This window comes from Ursus maritimus, unplaced genomic scaffold (assembly GCF_017311325.1).
Source record: "Ursus maritimus isolate PB19 unplaced genomic scaffold, ASM1731132v1 scaffold_2, whole genome shotgun sequence".
NCBI lineage: Eukaryota > Metazoa > Chordata > Mammalia > Carnivora > Ursidae > Ursus > Ursus maritimus.
The window spans coordinates 17,806,937-17,821,999 of NW_024424452.1; the positions used below are offsets into that span (position 1 = coordinate 17,806,937).

Below are 15,063 nucleotides of genomic sequence, written 5' to 3' on the forward strand. Positions count from 1 at the left end.
GTGATGTCGTCTGAAGGCCGGCCAACCAACCGGCTGGAGTTGCCCTGAGACTGAAAATTGCCAATTGCCATGAAGCTTTGATGATTAAATGGGTGGGGAGACCATCAGATTTGTTTTTCTTTCCAAACAAGCATGTCTGGAGTTACAGCAGACAGTGTCAGGGGTCATCCTGGGCCAGCAGGGGAAACTGGGACTTCAGGTCTCCCTCGTCCCACCAGAGAAAGCAGCTGGCTCTGTGGGGCTCGGCGCGTCAGCACAGATGGGAGGCGGCGAAGGCCCAGCACCTTCTTCCTTTCACCTTCAGGTGCAGCCACCTGGTTCCTCGGAGGGGCCCACCGTGGTTGCCAGCCCCGAGACACGCAGCAGACAGCCACGTCCTGTTCTGTGCAGCGAGCCTGCCAGAGGATGTGGTCGGACGGCGCTGGGGCGTCTTGGGGACCCGCTCCGGGGGACAGCGGAGGTCTTCCCTGACCCCCTCCTCAGGAGCTCTCCTGAGCCCGCCTTGACTGCCCATGGCACCTGTGGGGTCCCCCACCCAAATGAAGGCAGGGGATGGGGCTCGGCCCACAGTGGGTGCCCCAAAGTGTCAAGTGCGGGAGGATTTTCCAGATTTATCCAAATGGGTTTCTCCTCACAGGAGGAAGCCTGGAGTCACTCGGAGGTGTCTTCTGACTAATTTTCAACATAATGAAGCCACGTCCTTGGTGTCTGCTCAGAACACCGGGCCTCACTTTCCAGGGCTCCTCAGGGAAAAGCACTCAAGTGAACAGCTCTTCAGTGAAGGATTTCTTTAGTTCAAGGACTCCCTTTTCCGCTCTCCCCTGCTTGCATCACTGGAAGCATCTTTAGAAATCCATGTTAATTAATTGGCTCCAGCCTTGGAGTTGGTGGGGGTGGCGTGGTTGATGGCACGGGTCATACGGCCTCCCGGGTTAGGCCTGAAGCTGGCCCTGAGCCTCAGTGACCCTGAAGGGCACCGGAAACCCTTGCTGAGTCCAAGCTGGTGCCTGCCCGGGGTGGGTGGAAAAATTATTTGAATGAAACATAGGCTAGACATAGGTGGGCATTTTGGCAACGGATAGATTTTCTTTTTAAAAATTAGCCTGGGTGGCTCGGTTGGTTAAGCATCCAACTCTTGATTTCGGCTCAGGTCGTGACCTCATGGGTTGTGGGATCGAGCCCCGCCTCGGGTCTGTGCTTGGCACGGAGTCTGCTTGGGATTCTCTTTCTCCTCTCCCTCTGCCCCTCCCCTCCTCATGTGCATGCACGTTCCCCCCCCCTTTATTATAGAAATAATACATGTTCCTTGGAGATAAACAACATGAAAATGTACAAAGCCATTTAATAATGTCTCAGTGGGTGGCCTTCCAGGAGAACTTTCCTTGCACTTATATACATATGCCCATACATAACACCTCTTTCAGCGGGAATAAGATCATTTATGTGTGTGGCAGCCTCACTGCACACACACACACACAGACACCCCTTTGGGTGAGCCGTGTGGTCCCTAGAGACCCCAGGCCTGTGTGGCTATTTCAGCCTGAGCCATGGCGGGCCAGGTAGGAGGAAGTGGCCTCTGGAACATTGTGGGAAGTTGATCTGGGACCTTGTCTCTCAGACTCACATTGGTCTCTGGAGCTAGCTGGGGGCTGAGGCCGGAGACTCATCCAGGGGTGCGTCTTCTCCCTGAAGTCAAGAGGGACAACCACTGTCATTCTTGGAGCCACTGAGGAAGGCGTCATCTCCATTTTGCAGAGGTGGAGCCTGAGGCCCAGGGGCTCCTGCCTCTTCCCCACCTGTGTCCCCATGCTGGTGCCGATGACTCCTAAGCGCCCCAGGAGTGGCGGCGACCTTGCTTCCAGCCTCTGAAGGACACTCAAGTAGGAGTGATGCAGACTCCAGAGAGAGAGAGATGAGCAGAGCATGTCAATCTTCCCTGCTGAGCTTTCCTGGGGAGGTGCCAGGAGCCCAGAGGAAGCTCTGGGGGCTTTTATTACGTTAATGATCTGTATTGTGGCATTTCCAAAAATGGTTCCCACCTCCTCTATGCTGGAAGAGACAGGAGGAGACAGGCCATCACTGCCTCCCAAATGCAGCCAGCTTGCACCCCCTTAGGATTCCCTGCCTTCAGAGCAAAGCTTACAGATGCAAAAATCGAGGTTCAGAGAGGGTGGTGACTTGCCCAAGGCCACACAGCAAGTCACTGGCAAAGGTGGGGTCCACTTTCAGGTCTCTAGGGCTGCAGAGTCTGGAGAATTCCAAATCCCGCTCTGTCCCCTGCCAGAGGCACTGTGGCTGCTTTACTCTGTTTTCTGCCTCGTGACAGACCTGAGTGGAGGCACTTTGTGGGTGGAGCCCGAGCTGTGGGAAGAACAGGGAGCTGAGAGCTCGGAGTCTGGGTCCCCGTGGGTCCTGGATTCCCTGTGCCTGCCCGTCCCATCCCCTTCCCTTTCTGGGCCCTGTCTGTTCTCGAGGTGCGGTGGGGAGTCAAGCCAGTGGGCATGAGGAGGGGGCCTGCTTCCTGGCACACGGACAAGGGGGGACTGCATACCTGCTCCCCTGCCCCCGCGTTCCAGGGGCTTTGAGAGCTGTTTGCAGAATTCACTTTGCAGGTGATCCAGATGAGGCTGCACGTCAGGGAGGCCCTGGGCGCTCCAGCCCCGCTGAGGGCAAGGGTCCTTGGGGTTTCTATGTGGACGGGGCTTGTGGAATCCAGGGCCCGCTGTGTAGGTTTCCCTCACTGTGACGATGCACGTGACTCACCCTCAGCTCAAGGACACGTGTCATTTATGGTCCGGTCTCTTCGCTCATCACTGGACATTCACTGAGGGTCTTCCTGTGACAGGTACTGGGTCAAGGGCTAGGCACGAAGCACGGATAACACAGGAGTCCTGTCCTCCAGAAAGGGAGGGGGGGGTCCTATGGTGGGCCACGTGGCACGCACACGTGCTGGGTGGTGGACAGAATGGACTCTGTACTCTGATCGGAGTCAGATGTGCACAAAATGTACCTCCTTCCATAACTGATCTCATTTTGCTCCGGAAAACTGGTGGCAGGAAAAATGTATTTTTAAAAAAATGTGCTGATTTAACAGAACCCATTCTCTCCGGATTTAAAACAGGCTCTTCTGGATAAAATGTTCAGTTAAAGTTCAAACTCTAGACGGGCTTTGTGTGAATTTCAAAAGGCACTCTTCCTCCAAGCAGGTGCAGCTCTGTACCAAGGAGAGTGGAGGGTGGGCACGATTTCAACCGGTCCCTGTCCCCTCAGCCAGGCCTTCTTGGACAGTGAACAACTTGCACAGCTGTCCAAGGTGGATTTGTCAAACTCCCCATCAAAACTGTCTTGTCTCAAAAGGTCTCCCTTCCCCTTCATCCCTCCTCTTTTCAAGGTGGCTTTAAGGAGGGTGCAGCTTATGTGTGGGGTTGCAGGAGGGACCTCTAGCCCTTGTTTTGGACTTCAGACCCACAAACCGAAAGGCCGCTATTGGGTGGGATGGGCCTGAATATCCAAACTGGACTCAATCCTGGATCCGAGGCTCTGTGAGTCTGTAGGCCACACTCCCATCTCTAACACCTGGCTCGGGTGACTCAGCGGCCTCCCTCCAGTCCTGCCGGGCCCCGGGGGTTTAGGGCTTTCCCTCCTGCTGTTAAACCACCCCACTCCCTGGAGCCAGCTCCCACTGCCCTTCTAGAAACTCTGGAGAAGCCATGGCCACTGAAAAGGGAGTTGGCAGTGAGAAGAGCCAGATCTCGGGCACAAATGGGCATCCATCCTGATGGTTGTTCAGCGGTAACACGCTGGCTGCCACCCACAGGAAGTCCTCAGGGGATACCCACGAGAAGCTCGACCACTGTGGCTCCCGAGGGGTCGGAGGCTCACTGGCCAGTGCTCGCTCCGGCAGCTTGGACGTGATGACAGGTGAAGGTTATGGGGGTGGTGGCCACTGGTCCTCTCTCCATGTGGTCTGTCTGCCCTCTCTCACTCCCATCCCCCAGTTTCCTTCAGGCTCTGGGGGGCTGAGTTTGGGGTCTGTCCTAGACTCACAGCTTGAGGGGACTAGAGCTTTGTGGCCGGCCACTCACACGGGGAAGAACCAAGGGAATCCACTCGCATGGGGAAAGATGCTCTATTGCCATATGTGAACGGTCTCTCCCCTTCCTGCTCACCTGCAGGACTTGATGAGGACATCAGGCTGCTCAGGGAATCCTTAATCAGCCTTGGAGCTCTCCCACCAGGGGCTACACTCCAGCCGCTACTCAGGCCTACCACCTGCCTCTGAAGTCTTGCTGTCCTTCCCCGTGCTTGCTCTGCCCGCTGCTCCGGGGAGCGGCTTGACTCACTCCCCCACTGGATTCCTACGTACACATCTGGTAAAAGTGGGGCTGGGACAGGAGAATCGCCGTCTACAACAGGCGGTGAGGTGCCCGGACACGGCCTATTTAGAAGACCGTGGGTGGGCAGCTGCAACGTGACCTGTCCCCACTAGGTGGCCACACCGAGTATTTCTGGATCCCTAGGACTCCGACAGCCAGACCCGCCCCACAGACCCTCCCCTCGGTAAGGGGGGCAAGCAGGGCAAGGCCTCAGGCCTGGGCCTCCTAGGGGGTGGGGGGGTGGGGGGGTGGCCCCCACCCTCTGTCGTCTCTCCCAGTCCTGACCCCTCTGGAGGCAGCCGGAGAGGTGGGTGTCTGAGGGCTTGGTGGTGGGAGTCAGGGTCTGTCTGACCTCACTGAGGGCACAAGAGTCAGACTCGGGCAGATCTGGGTTCGAGTCCCCATGCTGCTGGTTGCTCTTGAAGGGTCAGACCCTAAATGTTGGAAGAAGTGTAGTGCCGACACCCACCCCCAAGTAAGTAAAATTAGAAACAGTTCTAAGTCAGTTAGACCAGTCGGTTAGTAAAACTGGGTCGGGGTCGGGGAGAGCAACGAAAACAATACTAAAGTCAGAGAATGCGATGTACGGTGTTGAAGTGATACCGTTTCACCTGCGTGTAGGCTGATTTCTTGGGCATCTCAGCGCACGTCGCCAGCCCAGCTGTGTGACCTTGGCCACATCGCTTAGGCTCTCTGGTGCTGGGCCCTTGTCTGCAAAGCAGACTTAGTACGCGTTCCTCTGGGGATGCCGAAGGGCCACGGGGGATGATACATGTCGCGTATTTAGCTTTGAACCTGGGACACAGTCGTTGCGCCTTAAACAGGGGTCCTCTGGGCTGTTGGGGTGTATTACCCACAGCGCTGGAAGCCTCGTGTTGGCTGGTCAGCAGCAGACAGGGACGACCGGGGGGTTCAGCTGATACTTGATCTACAAAGGATGGAGACACGAGTCAGGGGTCAGAGGGGAGACTGTCCCAGGCTGGGCCCCAGCATCGCCCCATGGCCCTCATGCCATCCCCACACATCAGCCTCTGGGACAGGTAGGTGGTTATTTTCACTTTCAGGGGCAGAAACTCAGAGACAGACGCTCAGGGAGGACCCGGGACTTGCCCAGCGTCGCGGCGGCGTGGGACTCTGAGCCCAGGTCCGTACAGCAGCTTGATGCTCAGCGCTGTCCTGCTGCATTGCTGAAGACGGTCCTCAGCACCATGTCTAGGTCTCGGTTCCATGGTCACCGGAGGGGTCCTGTGACACCGTCTCCTCTTCTAACTTCTGCTGGGACAGAGGGGACCCTTCTCTCTCCTTCTGAGGGCCACAGAGAAGAAAGGTGATTTCCCCTGGGTCCCTCCAGGTGCAGTGCAAAGGCCCTGAGGCCTTCAGCTCGAGATCAGCTACGGGCCTGGACCCCTGCAATGGGCCTCCCACCTTCAGAAGTCACTGGGCCAGAAATGCCGCTGATGTCCAGGTAGCCCCCAATTCTGGTAGCCAAGCACTGTAGTAGATCGCTCTTGCCCTGGTTCTTTACCCTGTCCATGCTCGCCCTGTGCCTTGTGGCTTGCAGCTCTAACACGAAAGAGGAGGAATTTATTTCCCTCCCCTTGACTCTGGTTTGGCCATATGACTTACTTGGGCTTACAGGGTAAGTGAAAGTGACAGTGGTCAGTTCTGAGCCAGGCGCTTCAGAGGCCCCATGCTTGTGTCCTCGCCTGCCATTGTCAGGAAGAGTGGGTGGGGACTGCCCCTCTGGTCCAAGGAAGTGGGTGGAGGACGTGTGGGGAAGAGCTGAGGACACCCTCGCCCGCCAACACCAGCCAGCTGCAGACCCCTGAGCTGCCCCGCCAAGCCCAGCCTGGAGCTCCCCCAGGACAGGTGAGCAGGTGGGGCTGAGAGCGGGAGGATGCCAGCCACCCCCTGCACACACGAGTGGGCCCAGCGGAGCTCAGCAGAGCTCTCCAGCCAGCTCATTCTAGATCATCCGGCCCCAGCGAGCTGCTATTCCTGAACTAAGTAAACATGTGTTGTTGTGGGCACTGACGTTCTGTGGCTCTTTGTTATACAGGATTACCACGGCCCCGGTTAACTGATACACACATCCATCTTCCACCCCACTCTGGGGGAGAGGGACTGAAAATAAAAATGCATTACTCACCTCCCCAGGCTCTGAGGAAGCTCCTGCCCATGCTTCTCTCTTGTAGGGGCACCGGCGTGGGCCTGCAAAGCCTCCAGCTCAGCCACCATCCGGCCTGCAAGCAGGAGGCCCGCTCCCCCTCCCCGGCGGGCATCCCCAGGCTATCTGGGCAATTCTCAAAGAGTCTCCTTCTCTTTAAGCGTCGGGGGGCGATACTTGATGTGACAGCTTTGGTCCTCGGCTTCAGCCCTTAGCTGCCAAGCGGGGACAAAAACCTCGCTGGGCGGCCTGTTCCCTGAATAGTATCTTAATGAATCTCCACCTCGTCTGTGAGACCACCCCCACTTTACAGGTAAGGAAACTGAGTCAGCAGTGGTTATGTGACCAGGAGGAACAGCTGTGCAAAGGTCCTGGGGCAGGAATCGGTTGGGCGTAGTGGAGAACAGAAGGAAGACCAGTGTGGCTAGAATTTAGAGGGCGAGAGGGGGAGTATTATGAGGTGTTATTTGATTGCATTGTTTTGACATGAGTTTTAAGCAGTAGTGGAAAGTCCGCAATTGTACAACATGGTGCTCCCCGGCCCCCCAGCACTGCCCAGGCGAGAGCTGACATCTTGCCACCGCTGCCTCGCTTGGCAGGAGGCTCAGCCTGTCCTCGGCAGCCCTTGCTGAGGCCTCCGTGCCCCCGCCCCAAACTCAGGCACCCTAAAAGCGGCCTAGACCCTTGGGCCCCAGACAGGGACTAGGGGACAGGGAGGCAGCTCAGAGAGTGTGTGGCTGGCCTGGTGGCCCGGCGTGGATCACACAGGACGGGCTTGCTCAGTAGAGAGCCCATCGTGAAGACTGTTTTCTATCATAACGGACCTTGAATGTCAAAGCTGGACACACGGGCGGTCCCCTCCTGAGCTCCTCCAAAGCCTCCCACTGTTCGTTCTGTAATCTGGCTCAGGTCTGTTAAACCCGATTCCCCCCTGTGTTCTGTTTTAAGACAGCCCCCACCGAAGGGCTTGAGGAGGCGGGAGCTCCAGGCCTGGAAGTAACTCCAGGGTCACCGCCCTGCCGCCTCCGGGCTCAGTGACCTCCCACAAGTGAACTCGCCACAGCTCATTTATCAAAATAACGGAGGGAAGGAGGTCCATCATTACAGTTTCCAAGTTAGGGATTAACTGAGATTGTCCCCACGAGCTAAGGGTACATAAAAAGAGCCGAACCGCAGTAGGGGTCAGTCCTGCTGGCCACATGGCCAAGGACCTGAATAAGCAGCCCCTTAACAGACAGTAGCCAAGACTATAATCCTTCTCTGCCCGTCTTGCTCACTCACCTCCAGCCGCACGGGGACCCCCGGCTGCTCCTCACCTGTGCCCGCGTTCTTCCTCTTTGGGGCTCTGCACCTTCTGGCCCCCCGCCCCCACGTCGGCACCTCCCTTCCCTGGTGTCTGTTCAAGGGGGTAATATGCAGCAACCTTCTCCCCGCTCCCGTTCTCCTCAGCCCTCACTGTCTCCTCTGCGGCTTCCAGCAACACCTGACCTGTTACGTGACTTCTTTTTATTTTTGAGGGACGGAAGTTTCTAGAAAGCATGAAACCACTTGTCGTGGGTTGAATGGTGCCCCACCCCCCTCCAAAGATATGTCCATGTCCCAGAAACTGTGAATGCGACCTTATTTGGGAAAAGAGGGTCTTGGACGATAGAATTAATTAAGGATCTTGAGATGAGACCATCCTGGATTGGCCAGTGGGCCCTAATTTCAATGACAAGTGTCCTTATAAGACCCACAGAGGAGCCACCAGGAACGTCAAACCACCAGTAGTGGGAAGAAGCACAGGAGGGTCCTCCTGGGAGCCTCGGGAGGGAATATGGCCCTGCCAACCCCTTGATCTCAGACTTCTGGCTTCCAGAACTGGGAGAGTCCATTTTTGTTGTCTGAAGCGGCCCAGTTGGGGGTGCTGGGTTGCGGCGGCCGGAGGAAACTAGAGCACCTCGGTATCGCCAGCACCCAGAACAGGGCCTGAAACACAGCAGAGCTGAAAGGGCCAGAGAGCAACATCGGAGGCTCTGCGGGCCACTTGTTTCTGTCACCACAACCCAGCCCTGCGGACGGAGCGCGAGAGGCACAGGCGTAGATGCTGCGGAATCCACAGGGCTGCGTTCCAATAAAACTTTATTTATGGAGGCCGAAATTTGAATTTCATAGAATTTTCCAGTGTCACAAAATATTCTTATTTTGATTTTTTCCCCCCAACTATTTAAGAATGCAAAAAGCACATTCTCAGCGGGTGGGTGGAGCACCCACAGGCTGGGGGTGGATTTGGCGCGGGGGCCACGGTTGGCTACTTCCCGAATGCGGGCTCGATGAGTGTTGGCTGAGGGGTTGACGACACCTTTGGGCAGGTGGCTGGAGGCTCCAGTCAAATAGAAGCCCAGGGACCGTGAGGAAGCCGCGTGTACACTAACCTCCCCGAGGGTTAAAATGGAGCTGGATTCTGGCTGGGGGGTTTGTTCCCGGGTCCTCCGTGCTGGTCTGGGCCACGATGGCTCGTGCGGTGAAGGAGGCAGAGAGTAGCCAGGAGCATTCCCTACACAGATTGGACGTTGAACTGTGGACTTAGGAGGGCGGATCCCAGGTGACCATCTGGGTACAGCTCTGAGGACAGTGGAGCTGAACCTCTAACCCCGGGGTGGGCAAGTCTGGTCGGTCAGGGGCTGCCAGGATTAGGTCAGGGATGGAAATGTGCCAAGTAGGTCTGATGTAAGACAACTGGGAGTGGTGGGGAGTGTGGCAAAGCGGGGAGACCATCTCCTGCCTTCCAGCAATTACTCAGCTCCAGCTAATTCTGCCAGTTGGGAACGCAGGTCCAGTGGGGGCAGAGTTGTAGGTGATTCCTGAGAAGGTGGAGAATCCAATTGTTTGTATGGAATCTCCTGATCGAAAAACTTGGCTCAAGAGAAAAAAAAACCTTGGCTCAAAGTAAAGAAAAAGTCATGCCTGGAGTTTTCCATATGTCGAATGGATATTGTTACGCCCATCTTGTGATGGTTCATGGGGGCCTGAACAACGGCACACAGCCCTGACATGGCCAGTCTGTGTGCCCGTGACCTCGCAGTTTTCTGAGTGAGGGCTCCCTGGGTCCCGTTCACGAGGTGGAGGGCGAGGGGCTCAGGGTGTCTCTCCAGCTGGGATGGTGGGTCGCTGTCACCTCTAGTCAGAGGGGGCCAGAGAGTGAGGGTCAAGTTCCTGGAGGGACAAGGCCACACGTGACTCTCCTTGGTTGATGGAGAGGTGGCCGGGCACTTAACGCCGTATCTGATGGAAGCAGCTCTCACGCATGTTTGCTAAGGAGCCAACCCTTGGTCAGAGAAACCTTGGGTAAAAGGGCTGTCCCTCTACACTTGCGTCTTTGGGGCCCGGGAAAGCCCTCCACATGCACTTAGCGGGCTAGACAGCCCTTCTGCAAAGCCCTCCTGCCCGCCCCGTCTCATTTCACAATCCCATCAGACTCGGCACTTGCTCTGGTGGAGAAGGATTTGCTTTTAATGAGTCTGCCCAGAACTGCCTTGTTTTCTTGGCGTTGACAAACTATATCCCTTAATGAAAGTTTCATTACTCAATTTAGGAAGGGAGACATGTAATCCCAGCCCCACCCGCCCTGATCTCGGAGATTATCCCCGGGTGTCGGTCCCGGCAACAGTCCTGTGTTTGACACCAATGCTGTCTTCAGGGCATCTGTGGGCAGAGGGTGGGGGCTTAGCCACACACAGCTTCAGGGGTGAATCCTGATTGGCTGAAACCAACAGAACACCCCATTCTCCCCGTCCATGGTGAGGCATCGGGAACCACCTACTGGGGCTTCCTAGAGAGAGAAGTTCCTCTGAAGTTCCTGCAACACACCACCTTTATAATCAGAATTAAAAGCTATTAAAAAGGAAGAAAAGGGGGCACCTGGGTGGCTCAGTCAGTTAAGCGCCTGCCTTTGGCTCAGGTCATGATCTCAGAGTCGTGGGATCCAGCCCCACATCGGCTCCCTGCTCATCGGGGAACCTGCTTCTCCCTCTCCCTCTGCAGCTCCCCCTGGCTTGTGCTATCTCTTCTCTCTCTCAAATAAATAAATAAAATCTTAGAAAAATGAAAGGAAGGGAGGAAGGGAGAAAAGAAGAACGGAGAAAGAAAGAAAGATGCTCTCGAATGGTAAACAATTCTGAGAAGATAAAGGGCATCTTCTGTGGACTGGTGTGGATGTTGACCAGGTGGCCTACGGCCTCCAAGCTGGCCCCTAACGATCCCCGCCTTCTGTTCTGAGTAGTCCTCTCTCACATTGGTTGGTATTGACCTGTGTAGCACCTTGAATATTATGGAAATGACAGAGTGTGACATCCCAAGCTAGATCATAAAGGACATTGCAGCTTTTTCTCTGAGATCGCTAGCTCTGAGGAAGCCAGCTGCCATCTTGTGAGGACGCTTAAGCCACACTATAGACAGGTCAGCATGACGGGGGCGGGGACAGGGGGCATCTGTTGCTTTCTACCAACAGCCAGCATGAACTTTTGGGGCAGCCATCTTGGAAGTCAAGCCTTCAGAGACTGTAGTCCTGTCCAACATCTTGACAGTGGCCCCGTGAGAGAACCTGAGTCAGAACTACCCTGCCAAGCCAATCCTAAGTTCCCAACTCAGACATACTGAGAGCTAATAAAAGCTTCTTGCTGTTTTAAGCGACTATGTTTGGGGTAATGTATTACACAGCAATGGCTGACTGGTACACCAAGAGGGAGGAGCCCATGTTTATTAAACCCTTGTGTTGTTCCAGGAATCCACAAATATTCTTATTGTGAACCCCTCAACAGACTCTCATGTGGGGTCGGTATGGTTTGAAGCATTTTCTGTATTATTCAGGTAATTCTCACAATAAGTCTAAGGCAGAGGCTACTATTATTCTCACTTTACAGACAAAGAAACCAAGACACTGAAAGACTGAATAGCCAAGGTGACACAGTGATTGGTGGGAGCACTGGGATTCAAACTCACATGGTCTGGCTCCAGGAGCTCCTGCACTTCTGCCCATCATGCCATGTTGTGAGAAGACCCCAAGGCTCAGCAGTTAGAGCAGCTGATGTCCTTGTGAGTTCCCTTTCTTTCTTCCCTCTTGTCCATCACAAAGGAATGGTTTTATGAACATCTCTGGGACATAGGTTGGCCATTTCTGCTCTCCACATTCTTTTTCAGTTCTATCGATTCTATATACTTTGTTTCTGGAGACGCTTTGAGAGTCCTAATGGGGAGATGTCTCCAGTTGACCTCTTCCCACCTTCCCAGTGACCCAGACTTGCTGCCCTGGATGCCTGGGGCCACCAGTAATTCCATCTTTGTCTTTCCTCTTTGAGGACATGCTTTGCATGTCCCCGGCCCTTAGGGAGAGGGCCGGAGGCTGGAAATGTGAAATAATGAGAACACAAATGTCCACTGTATCGGTTAGCTTCTGCTCCAAAAATGCTACGTAACAAATGACCCCCCCCCCCAAGTCAGTGCCTTAAAGCAGTATCTGTTTGTTCATGTGGACCTGTGGGTTGGTTGATTGACTGATCTAGGCTGCAGTTGGTGAGGGAGCTCTGCTGGTCCTGGTTGGGCTCAGTCACCTATCTGGAAGTCAGCTGGGGGGCTGTCAGTCAAGGTCCTCCTCCTGGGGCTAGCTGGTCTAGCTCTGGTGTGTTCTTATCCTGGCAATGACACAGGGCAAGTGGGAACACGCAAGGTACCTTGAGGCCTAGCCTGGGAACTGGCCCAGCAAGATTTCTACCTTATACTATTGGCAAAGCAAGTCACATGGCCAAATCCAAAGTCAAGAGCCTGGGAAGTGGGCCCATCGTGGAAGGGCATTCCAAAGTCACAAGGCAAAAGTTATGACACAGAAATACACAGAGATACGGTACAGAAATAAGTACCAGAACAACACCCCAGGCAGAAAGGTCACAGTAGCTTCCCAACTCTGCTGTATTTCTCTCAAACCACCAAGAAGGCTGGTTCCACCTTCTCCCAGGGCCAAGGTCCCCCTGCCCTGCAGCCAGACTACAGTATACGGCAGGGGCCACACTAAGTCACAACCACCTCGTCTGCCTCCTCTCCGCATTGAGCATGACCCTTTAGACCAGTAGTACCCACATTCCTGAGCGTGAAGACTTACGACAATCCCTTTGATTCATAGCCCAAATCCACCCACTTGCGTGCCCATCCTTGGTTCACTGTGCACCTGGAGGGTACTGGCCAGGGCTCGATTTTCTCTCAATAATATCCTTAACCCAAGAGGGGGCTCTGTTCTTTCTTCCGTGCTTCACTGACCTCACAATTTCAATGAAACCCTCTTCTAATACGATAGATTGCCTTTCTGGTCCAAAGCTTCCAACACACAGAATGGAGTTGACTGCTCAGGTGTTCCTGGGGAGGCCCTTTCCAGGTCGAGGCATCCTGGGCTACTAGAGTCCGAATCACATGCCTGGGGTTGAACCTTAGCTCTGCCATTGACCTTGGGCAAGTCACTTCTCTTCCAGTCTCAGTTTTCTTACCTATAAAATGGGAATATAAGGGCACCATCAAGGTCATGCGTGCAAACTCTGGGTACTCTGGGTGACGATTAGTGGATGTTCTTTCTCTTTCTTTTACTTGGGAGACTAAACCAATGAAAGGAGGGTTAGGCGTGTGTGTGTGTGTGTGTGTGTGTGTGTGTGTGTGACTGTGTGAGCATCTGCACTGGTTAACGGATTGTGTGGTAAAGATAAAAGGCTCCAGAAGATGTGTCTTGATTATAAGCCCTTGGAAGATAAGGCAGCGCTCCGCAGCACGGGCAAGTGAGACTCGGGCATCCCTTGCACAGGCCTGGACTTGAGTTTGCTAGAAGCCTACAGTGTCTCCTGCGTGGTGGGGGAAGCTCTCGTCCCCAAGTTCAAGGGTCCCCATGTTCTCACCTTGCCCTCCCAACAGTCTCCCTTTGGACAGTATCATCTATCACAGCCACAACAGGCATGTCCTAAGAACATGAACCATTGGGGTAATGTATTACATGAACCTTTCTGGTTGACCTCTCCGAGTTCTGCCCAGTTCGGTGCCTCAGTTTCCCTAGCTGTCAAAGCGAACTAGACCGTGCCTGCCACCTCGTGTGGCTTGTGGGTGTAATGAGTTAATAGATGGGAGCCTGCTTATATAGCTCCTGGCACAGAATCAATATTTTCTATTGTGATATTTATCACATATTATTACGGCTAAAAACAAGACCTTTGCACGGAAGACTTCCCAGCGATCCTTTGTTACGAGGTGGGGAGTGACCCTGAGGACTTTCCACAGCTGCTGAGGCTGAATTGAGTCTCGTGTTTTTCTTTCATGAAAGAGACAAGTGCCCACATTAGCTGACCTCTTCTGGGGTGACACGTGACTGTCAGCTATTTGTCCCCCAAAAAACAATGCACCTAGTCTGCTCCTTCAAGAAGAAGGTGACTTTTAAACAATGCATGAGACTAATTGCTTTTTGAGAGGAACTCAGGTGTTGGGAAGAGCATTCGGAAAGCAGATGTTTGGAAAAGCTTCCATTGTTATGAGGTTTTGTTGCCAAAAAGCAATGAAAGTATGTTTCCTTCAAAAACTCTCCGAGTCTGCATGCTTTAAGAACTTGAAAACAGAACATTTCAACAATTCTAAGACTTTTCAAAAGAAAACTTTTAAGGGGCGCCTGGGTGGCTCAGTCATTAAGTGTCTGCCTTCAGCCCAGGGCGTGATCCCGGAGGTCTGGGATCGAGCCCCGCATCAGGCTCCTCCGCTGGGAGCCTGCTTCTTCCTCTCCCACTCCCCCTGCTTGTGTTCCCTCTCTCGCTGGCTGGCTCTCTCTCTGTCAAAGAAATAAATAAAAATCTTTAAAAAAAAAAAACTTTTAGGGAGACTTGAATCCATTTGCTAAAAACACACAAATACCAATCTGCTGATTTGTCTACAAGACTAAGTGATGGCCATCAAGGAAGAAGGATGTACGTTAGCCAAAGCACACCAAAAACGGTCCCTATTTTGTGAGTGGGACTCAAATGTGAGTATCGATGCATAGAAAGTATAGCCCACAAGCCACTTCTTCCATTCGGATTTATCAGTCTTTGTATAAATCAAAATTTCAGCCTTGCTTTCAGCTTTAACCACCGCTCAATCAAGTGTGGAAAGAACCTTACATAAAACCAGACCCTTGACACCGCAACGCAGTAGTGTTAACCCACGCTTTTCAAAAACCGACAAACAAAACACACGCAGTTGCGTTGCAAGCAGTAAAAAAACCATTAAGATTCTTTAAGTGAAAACCAAAAGGTCTGCTATGCTGATATTAAATAACATAGAAACATTTAAAAGTAGTGTTTATCTAGTCTTTATGTCCCTTACATTTTTCTAGTTTTTATATATATGCTTTATACTGTTTGTGATATATTTGTGCATCACTATGGAATTTATAAATAATTTATAAATATTGATACTCGGTTCCAGTCTTCTGCTCTTAATCCCTTGTGGAGTCCCGGGTCCCTCCCGCGCCCCCCCCCCCCCCCC

General features: G+C 53.6%; 1 long non-coding RNA gene across 3 annotated transcripts in view; it reads left to right on the plus strand.

Moving 5' to 3' along the window:
* The first annotated feature begins 321 nt into the window (after positions 1 to 321).
* Positions 322 to 15,063, plus strand: part of LOC103657809 — a 16,729-nt gene continuing 1,987 nt past the window's right edge. Inside the window, exons 1-6 of one of the 3 annotated variants that reach the window (XR_005836018.1) lie at positions 322 to 4,373; positions 4,490 to 4,560; positions 5,441 to 5,520; positions 5,728 to 5,841; positions 6,572 to 6,856; positions 11,445 to 11,616. This is a non-coding gene — a long non-coding RNA (uncharacterized LOC103657809). Of the gene's footprint in view, positions 4,374 to 4,489; positions 4,561 to 5,440; positions 5,521 to 5,727; positions 5,842 to 6,571; positions 8,680 to 11,444; positions 11,617 to 15,063 lie in introns of those variants that run through there. The other 2 variants (XR_005836019.1, XR_005836020.1) reach the window with 2 other exon arrangements.